The sequence below is a fragment of the Clupea harengus genome, chromosome 25 (genome assembly GCF_900700415.2).
Source record: "Clupea harengus chromosome 25, Ch_v2.0.2, whole genome shotgun sequence".
In the NCBI taxonomy this organism is placed as follows: domain Eukaryota; kingdom Metazoa; phylum Chordata; class Actinopteri; order Clupeiformes; family Clupeidae; genus Clupea; species Clupea harengus.
In genome coordinates, this window is record NC_045176.1 from 1,331,413 (window position 1) to 1,339,854 (window position 8,442).

The following is an 8,442-nucleotide window of genomic DNA, read 5'->3' on the forward strand; positions in this document are numbered from 1 at the left end:
GGGGGCGCTGACCTCACTGCACGTCACTGGAATACAGTAAAATGACCTGTAGGATCCAGTCAGACATATTTATAAAACCAAAATCATAATGCTACATTTGAAATACAGAGAAATAATGTGAGGAACACTTGGTTGTAGATGAATATGTTAAGGACATATTTATAGATGTTTATGGTAAGGGTTAACCTTTAAATATAATTATAACTATGAATATAAAATCTCTGGAAATACACTGATTGCAACAAGTCCAACAGGCGGTCATTGCCATGACTTGTTAGTGTGGTATGAGTGATACTCTGATGACTTGGTAGTGTGGTATGAGTGATACTTTGATGACTTGGATAGAAGTTTATTAGGAGAGCAAAAGCCAAGGGAACAGGGAAATAACTCGGACAAAACAATGCCAATAGCCTTTGTTCAGCCGCAAAAGCAGCAGGTTCTCAAAGCTATTTGAGCCTATGCATGCTCTTCTTGGCCTGAAGATGAGCCCTGCAACACTAAACAGTCTTTCACAAGCTGCTGAAGCATTATTAAGGGGGTTGGTCCAAAGAACCTTCAGTGGATAATTCCTTTTGACGGCTGATGAAGTAAGTTGCGTGTACCTCTCTAGACGAGTGGGGTAACCCTGTGGAGAAAATGAATGTACAGGTACAGATTGAGATTCATATTATTTCTCTCAAACCACAAGCTCAGATTATCTAGGACTTCCGCTGTATTAAATGTCATGCTTGAAGTTCAGACTACAAGTTAGGGAGCAGTTTCACTGGTCTTTGCACAATTAACCTACACATATTGCATATAGCAATAACAGAAGTTCAGATAACCTTAGGCTAAAGTCGAATTTCAAATGTCACAGAGCCCAACAAACGAACTTGCAACGTTGAATCACAGCCTACTACTATCAAGAAAACCATGGCATGTCTTGGCATTTACCTAGCCATAGCAAACATTGCAAATGTACCATTAGCCAGTACGTTACTTGGTCACTACGACAACATTTAGTCAATAATCGACTATCATAACGAAAACTATAGTTTTGCGCAATTAACATACAGATGTTGCATATATAAATAATATAAGCACAGATAACATTTGGCTAAAGTCGAATATCAAATCTCACACAGAGCCCACCAAACGAACTTGCAACGTAGAATCACAGCCTACTGCTAGCAAGCACACCATGGCATGTCTTGGCATGCACCTAGCCATAGCAAACATGGCAAATTTACTAGGTTACTACAATATTGTGTCAATAATCGACTTATAAAAAAAAAAACTTTCAGCTTACCTCAATATGCTTTTTCAAATTCGACGGCGAGTTTTTGAAAGCCATTAGCTCTAGTACTTGGGTGCGCAGAGCTTGCAGCGCATTCGAAATTAGTTGTTTTTGCACCCAACCATCTCGAAAAATGCTTCCAGATACGGCCAGGGATGTACAAGGGTTAGCTGGTCTTCACTCGAGTTCTCTGCCACGGACATCTTAGTAATAGGCTATTATGCTGTCCTTGCTGGAGTGTGACGTGATTTGTAACAGTTGATTTGTGTCATCTGCAGGTGTATCACGTAGAAAACCAATAGGGTGTCGGAATGGTATACCTCTCATCCAACCACAATCAAATTCACCCTATCCGGATGTCGCGATTTATCTGGATAGGTTTTATTTTTGTGTGTGTTTTTGAACGATGACAAGACGGAATGAAAACAAGCCAAAATGAACTAGGAGTAACAAGGCTATTTTTTAAATGTAAGGAGTAGAAAGTACAGATATTTGCGTGAAAATGTAAGGAGTAGAAGTAAAAAGTCGTCTGAAATATAAATACTCCAGTAAAGTATAGATACCCAACATTTCTACTTAAGTAATGTAACGAAGTATTTGTACTTCGTTACTTGACACCTCTGGTATTCAGGTGAGTGTGATCAGTATTCAGGTGAGCGTGATCAGTATTCAGGTCAGTGTGATCTGTATTCAGGTGAGTGTGATCAGTATTCAGGTGAGCGTGATCAGTATTCAGGTGAGTGTGATCAGTATTCAGGTGAGTGTGAATGTAGCAGAGGTGCGTCAGTTGAAGTCGATGGGGTGTGGTAGGAGCTGGGTTCAGTGCTGACGTGACACCATCACACACACACACATATACACACACACACACACACACACACACACACACACACACACACATATACACACACACACACACACACACACACACACACACACACACACACACACACCTAAACACTCTGGCTGGCAAAATAAGGTATATTTTGAAACATGTAAAATATCGACGTTATTGTATATGACAAGTACATTCATTGCCCAAGACAGTTATGTACAGCAAGGTGGAGCTAACTGGATCTACAGGTTTAGGCCATCAGAGTGCCTTCTATACAAACAACTTCCCTGGGAGGCCTTGGTCATTCAGGATTAGGTTTCAGTTCTCCGTTTGCAGCTCAGGTCTCCACCAGTGTGGCCCAACCCTCCTCCTCCTCCTCCTCTCCCTCCTTCTCATCAGGCCAGGACGAGTCTCGACCAGAATTTATTGCAAAAAATAATTCAGAGTAAACGACGAAAATGTCCCAGGAAGCTGTGAAGTAAACTTGACCTTATATGGTGGCGATGGCGTTGAGCCAACTGATGCAATCTCGACAAGGAAGCGGCGCTGTGAACTAAACTTGACCTAGTATGGTGGCGTTGGCCTTGAGCCAACTGATGCAATCTCGACAAAAGGAGTGGCACCAGCGTTTTTACAGAACACAATTTAACTGACAGCATTAATGTGCTGGATTGGCGTTTGAAAACCATGACGACTTTAAATTGCTTTCATTTAGGGGAAAAGCTTAATATTGCATCACACTTTACTTCAATATACACAACGAGGCATTTCTGGATTTGCATTCTGCTTGTACAGCCTTATCATTTCTCTAAGATTCTGATTGTATCCGGCTTAGTAGACTACACTAGAATGGAAGACTTTAACACGTCTTTTTAACAACAACAACAACAACAACAACAAAACACAAATATAATCTTCTCGGACATGTACATACATCAATTATTGAATTGGGGGGCTAATTACCTGTTTTTAGACACTCCATCGTGCAGCCCAACCGTCTCACAACTAGGGGAGTGTGAAACCAAATTTCGTTTATCACAGGCTGGGTTCAGCGCTGACGTGACACCATCCCACACACCAGGGGCGGAGATCCCATTTTGTTGTAGGGGGGGGGACAATGTTGTATGTGAAAACACTACATGAAACAGGAGAGCCGCATCAATTCAGCCGTTTACTGAAACTCATTCCATTGAAAGACACACCGACCTGAAACACATCATCGGTTGTATCAAAATACTGGCATGTTATTAAAATACGGGCATGCCGTGAAACCCTGTCATGGAGACATAACATTTTCGCCCCTCTCCAGGGAAGATCCAACCCACATCCCTGAGTGAGAGATAACACAAATAACAAATCACATCGATAGAAAACCCGTAGTAGGTAACATTCAGAATACATTGTTAATGACTTCGGTCCAGCCCGAACATATCATTACAAGGCTATTTAAACTTAAAGTGCCTTAGAACACCAGACTAAAGTAACTGGAACAGTCTTGATGAGGTTGAAACCCGTTTGATTTTGTAAAACTGTCTGGAACAGACAGAAATAAAGACACACATACATTTCACGTCAAATAATGTGGCAAAAAAGTTGGAAACAGCATGTGAACAAACCACTTTGAGGAATAGGGGGATCCTAATTTTTCAACACTTAAAAAAACACATTGTTTTACATTTATAATTAGCACCGCTTGTGTTGTGGTGCTTTTATTTATGGAGCCCCTTGCAGCCACTATTAGGCAGTGTGCAGATATAAAAGGGATCTTCAGAGCAAATCAGGAACACAACATTTCTCTCTATGCAGACGATGTCCTTCTGTATATATCCGACCCTCTTACATCTATTCCACATATTCTTACCATTCTTACATTTTTTTGCCAGTTTCTCAGGGTACAAACTCAACCTTGACAAAAGAGAGCTCTTACCCATTACTACAATTGCTAATCAGACCTCACTTCTCTCTCTACCTTTCAAAGTGACTTTTAATACGTTTAATTATCTTGGTGTGTGTATTACAAGGTCCCACTCCCAACTTTTGAAGGCCAATTTTACTCCACTTTTGGAGCGTACCCAACAGGGTCTCACCCGCTTGTCCACTATGCCTTTGTCTTTAGCCGGGCGAATCAGTATAATTAAAATTAATATGCTTCCCAAATTCTTATTTTAATTTCAGTGCATCCCATATTTCCTTACAAAAGCATAAAGCTTGATAGTCTTATTTCATCTTTTATTTGGAATAATAAAGCACCTAGGATCAGGAAATTGTTTCTACAAAGGCCTAAAATACATGGCGGAATGGCTCTACCTAAGGCTCTACCTAATTTTCAAATGTACTATTGGGCCGCCAATATCAAAAGCTTATTGCATTGGCGATGGGATACATCCTCCCGGGATCTTCCTGGCTGGTTACAAATTGAATCTAGTTATTGTAGTCCTGTTTCACTTTCATCTATTCTCTTACATTCACCACGGACCTGCCGGAATCCTGTAGTGCGCCACTCTTTAAAAATCTGGTCTCAGTTTCGGAAACGTTATGGGCTAGTCTCTATGTCAGTTTATTCTCCTATTACAGCCAACCAACTATTCCCACCCTCTCTCCAAGATAATACATGTACTTGTTGGCTTAGAAACGGAGTGGTGAATATTAAGATGTTATACAAGGATGCCATTTTCATGTCATTTGATTAGACAGTAATTAGTAACAGTAAGGTTAGACAGTAATTTTCTTTACCAGCACAGCATTTTTTCAGATATTTACAAGTCAGACATTTCATACAGAATCGCTTTACTCAATTTCCCTCACCTCCACCAAAGTCACCACTTGATTCAATCCTTGAAACCCCACCTGAGGTGAAGGGAACCGTATCAATGCTGTACACATGAGCATTTTCAGCCAATTAAATGACAGCATCTTGTCTCGAGGGCGCATTGGAAAACTTGGACATTTATTTTTAGATTCTATACTATGTTCGTCGCCCAGAAGAGTGAAAAATAAATTTCTAAGTTTTCCAATGCGCCCTCGAGCCTGCGAGACAAGATGCTGTCATTTCATTGGCTGAAAATGCTCATGTTCTCAGCACTACTAAAAGCTACTAAATACGGCAGGAAATAATAAAGCCTCATATTAGTATTTCGTTTGGTCTCAGCATAGATATTTTTGACCTTTTTGTGCTTTGTAGATAGGAAAATGCCACCAAAAAAGAAAATTGCCACCCGTTCTACAATGGAAACATGTTTTGAAAGTTGTTAGTGTAGAGCAGTGGTCACCAACCTTTTTAAGCCCAAGATTTGCACTATTGTTGTGTAACATTTCACAGCTACTGTATATAGCCATTCTGCCTTGTATATACTGTATGTTTTAAACTTCTTAGACCGCTGCACTGTTGCACTGTTTGTTTTGTATTGTGTTGTAATGTATATTTTGTGTAAGCACATTGAGAGCCACTTTACCAAGTCAAATTCCTTGTTTGTGCAAACTTACTTACTCTAATTCTGATTCTGATCCCTGACCTCTGCCTTGGTGACAGGCAAGATCTACCTATTGAGGACTGTTTTTTCCCTGCACAGCTGTACACATGTCTGAACAAAATCAGCCGTATCTCTTGTTAATCTACTGATGCAGTCTGGCTTGGCACTTGGAAGGTGCTGGCAGTTAAAAAAAAAGAAGTTGAGAGAAAAAGACTGTCCAGACTGTACTTACAACTTCTGAACTCCACTTAGGCTGTGTTCACACTTGACTTCTTTTTTTTCCAACTGCCAGCGCCTTCCATCTTGATAAGCAAGAATTTGGCATAGATGTTGCTTTTCTCAAGAAGATGCTGCAACCTCTTAAAAGCATTTCCTTCGTCTCTCTCTCCCAAGTCTGTCTTGCCTGTTAGAGGGAGAAATATTTTTTTTAATTTTCATTCCTGTCCTGACAAGTGCCAAGCCAGACTGCATCAGTAGATTACCAACAAGAGATACGGCTGATTTTGTTCAGCCATGTGTACAGCTGGGCAGGGAAAAACCAGTCCACTCAAGCCTGCGTGTGTGTCCTTAGAAGACCTCGCTGGCCTGCTGTGTATTCCTGCATACCTGCTCCATCATAGCCTTCTCTTTCCTCTCGCCCTTCTCCATCGCCAGCTTCTGCTCCTTTGTGACAACAACTTCTGTACTCTCCGCCTTCACAGAGGCTGTCGTGAATACATAAACCATAGATTAAGTAAAGTTACAATTTATTGTGAGTATATTTTACAGTTAAGGGTATGTGTTTCTGCAAAAAATGAGCGTACTTGTGAAGATAAAATCAAAAGTTCCGCACCTGTTAGCAGGTAGGCTTTTTCCTTCTGCCTACCTGCACAGCGGAATAATAATTCTAAGGGATGAACAGACTTTCAGACGTTTGTCTCTTCAGCCATCAATCTCGTGGCATTGTTTATTGCAGAACTGTGGACAACATGCTGCTCTCCGCTAGTCAGGTACAGAGAGAGAGAGAGAGGTAACATCCCCCTTATAAGGTAGTGGTGTCATCAGTCACAAGTGACTCCATGCCATATTTGGCACAACAGCGCTTCCTCCTGAACAAATACAGTTACATGCATTCATACACTTATCCACTCTCAACAGCACCATTTAGCTGAAGCAACTTTTACTGTTGACTGTAAAGTACATTCCTAACTGTAAGCCACAACAAACTTAGGTAAGACAGAGCCAACTCCCCTTCAGGCACGGTCTCTTCCATTGCAGTACCTTCTGGTTCCTCGGATTCGTTAGTTTTGGGGCAATTAAGTGACACGCTTCACGTCTCTTGTTTAAAGCTTTAATGAAGTGGCACAAAAGACAGAAATGTGAAAACATGACAAATTTGAGAAAATGACGACCCTTACTATTACACTATCTCGACTATTGACAAACTGTGGAGAGGAGGAAGAAGTATTGTCATGATTTAACCTACTGCATGTTAAAGTTATCCTTTAGTTATCTTATGTGTGTCTTATGTGATGTCAATCAACGTTTAGCTCGCCAGCTAAACAAACTCTCGCTATCGTTCTCTTGGTCGAATAAAATGTTAAGTTATTATTTAACCTGAGTTAGTTTATGTGACGTAGGGTGAGCATAGACATATATAGGCCTTTATATGTCTATGAGGGTGAGGGCATTTACCGGAGATATAACGTTAACAACATGGCCAACATGTGTGGTTTGCATGGGTGACTTCCATGACCCACAAACTATCTTCTCCTGAAGAGATGTTGAACCACTTCATCGTGAGTTGTGGTTCAGTTAATGCGGTCAACTCTTTTACTCGGTTTTCGGAACAAATTTGGCATTCATGAAAGTTCTCTCATCTGGGATTCGTTCTGAAATTTCAGAACGAGTTTCCTTAAATGCAATTCTTCAAAAAAACACTAGATGCCCCACGGGGCCGCTCCATGTTAGAAGGGGCATTTAGTGGGAAGGGCTGAATTTGTGAGAAATCGTTGGTGATTACCTTTCACATCGACTCTTAAATAATTATAACAATAATAAATACGAGAATACGATACGGACAAATAAAGGCCAGGCCCAGAATACAAGCCGGGGGTAAAAAAAGGTACCGGTAGCCTATTTTACTGTAGCCTACCAGCATCAGTCCATCAGCACAAAGCAGACATCACAATTTAATTGAATGCATTTCATAAATACATGTTTTCCTCATGTTTAATGCTGTTGGCTAATTTCATGGCTGTTTGCAATAAAAAAAGAAATGTTTCAGCCTACAAGGCGAATTTGTTATTATACAGTTACTTGCCTAAACGATAGAGGACATTCCTCCAAAATACCTCTTTTTAATGATTTTGTTGCCGTTTCGTGATGTTTCGTGATGTTCTTCAGGCTAATAGAACTTTAACGTTCCAGGTGTTGCGTAGCAACCCATTACTTGCTGACTTCAAGTTACAATGACTTTCCGCTACGTTAGATGACGGACTTCTTGCGGAATGATATGAAAGATGTGAATTAGAAGCACAAAACCCGTTGCCAATGACAGCGGTCATTAACTTTTCGCAGTGGTGAATATCAAGAAATTACAGACCTGCTAACGTTGGGGTGCCCCATTCAAATCAACGGAACTTTTTGGAACATTCTGAAGAGCCGTATAATAAGTAAGAAATAAAGGCCTGCCCCTAATACAAGCCTGCCCCAAATACAGGCCGGTGCGCTGTGCAGCCTAAGTAAATAAAAGCCCCGGCCACTATTTGAGGATTTACGGTAAGCACTAAACTCAATCGCGTGGATATAGCCACAATGGAATAGAATGGACACATCTACATTCTGCAACAGTATCTGCACCGGTGAGGTTAGGTCTCTTG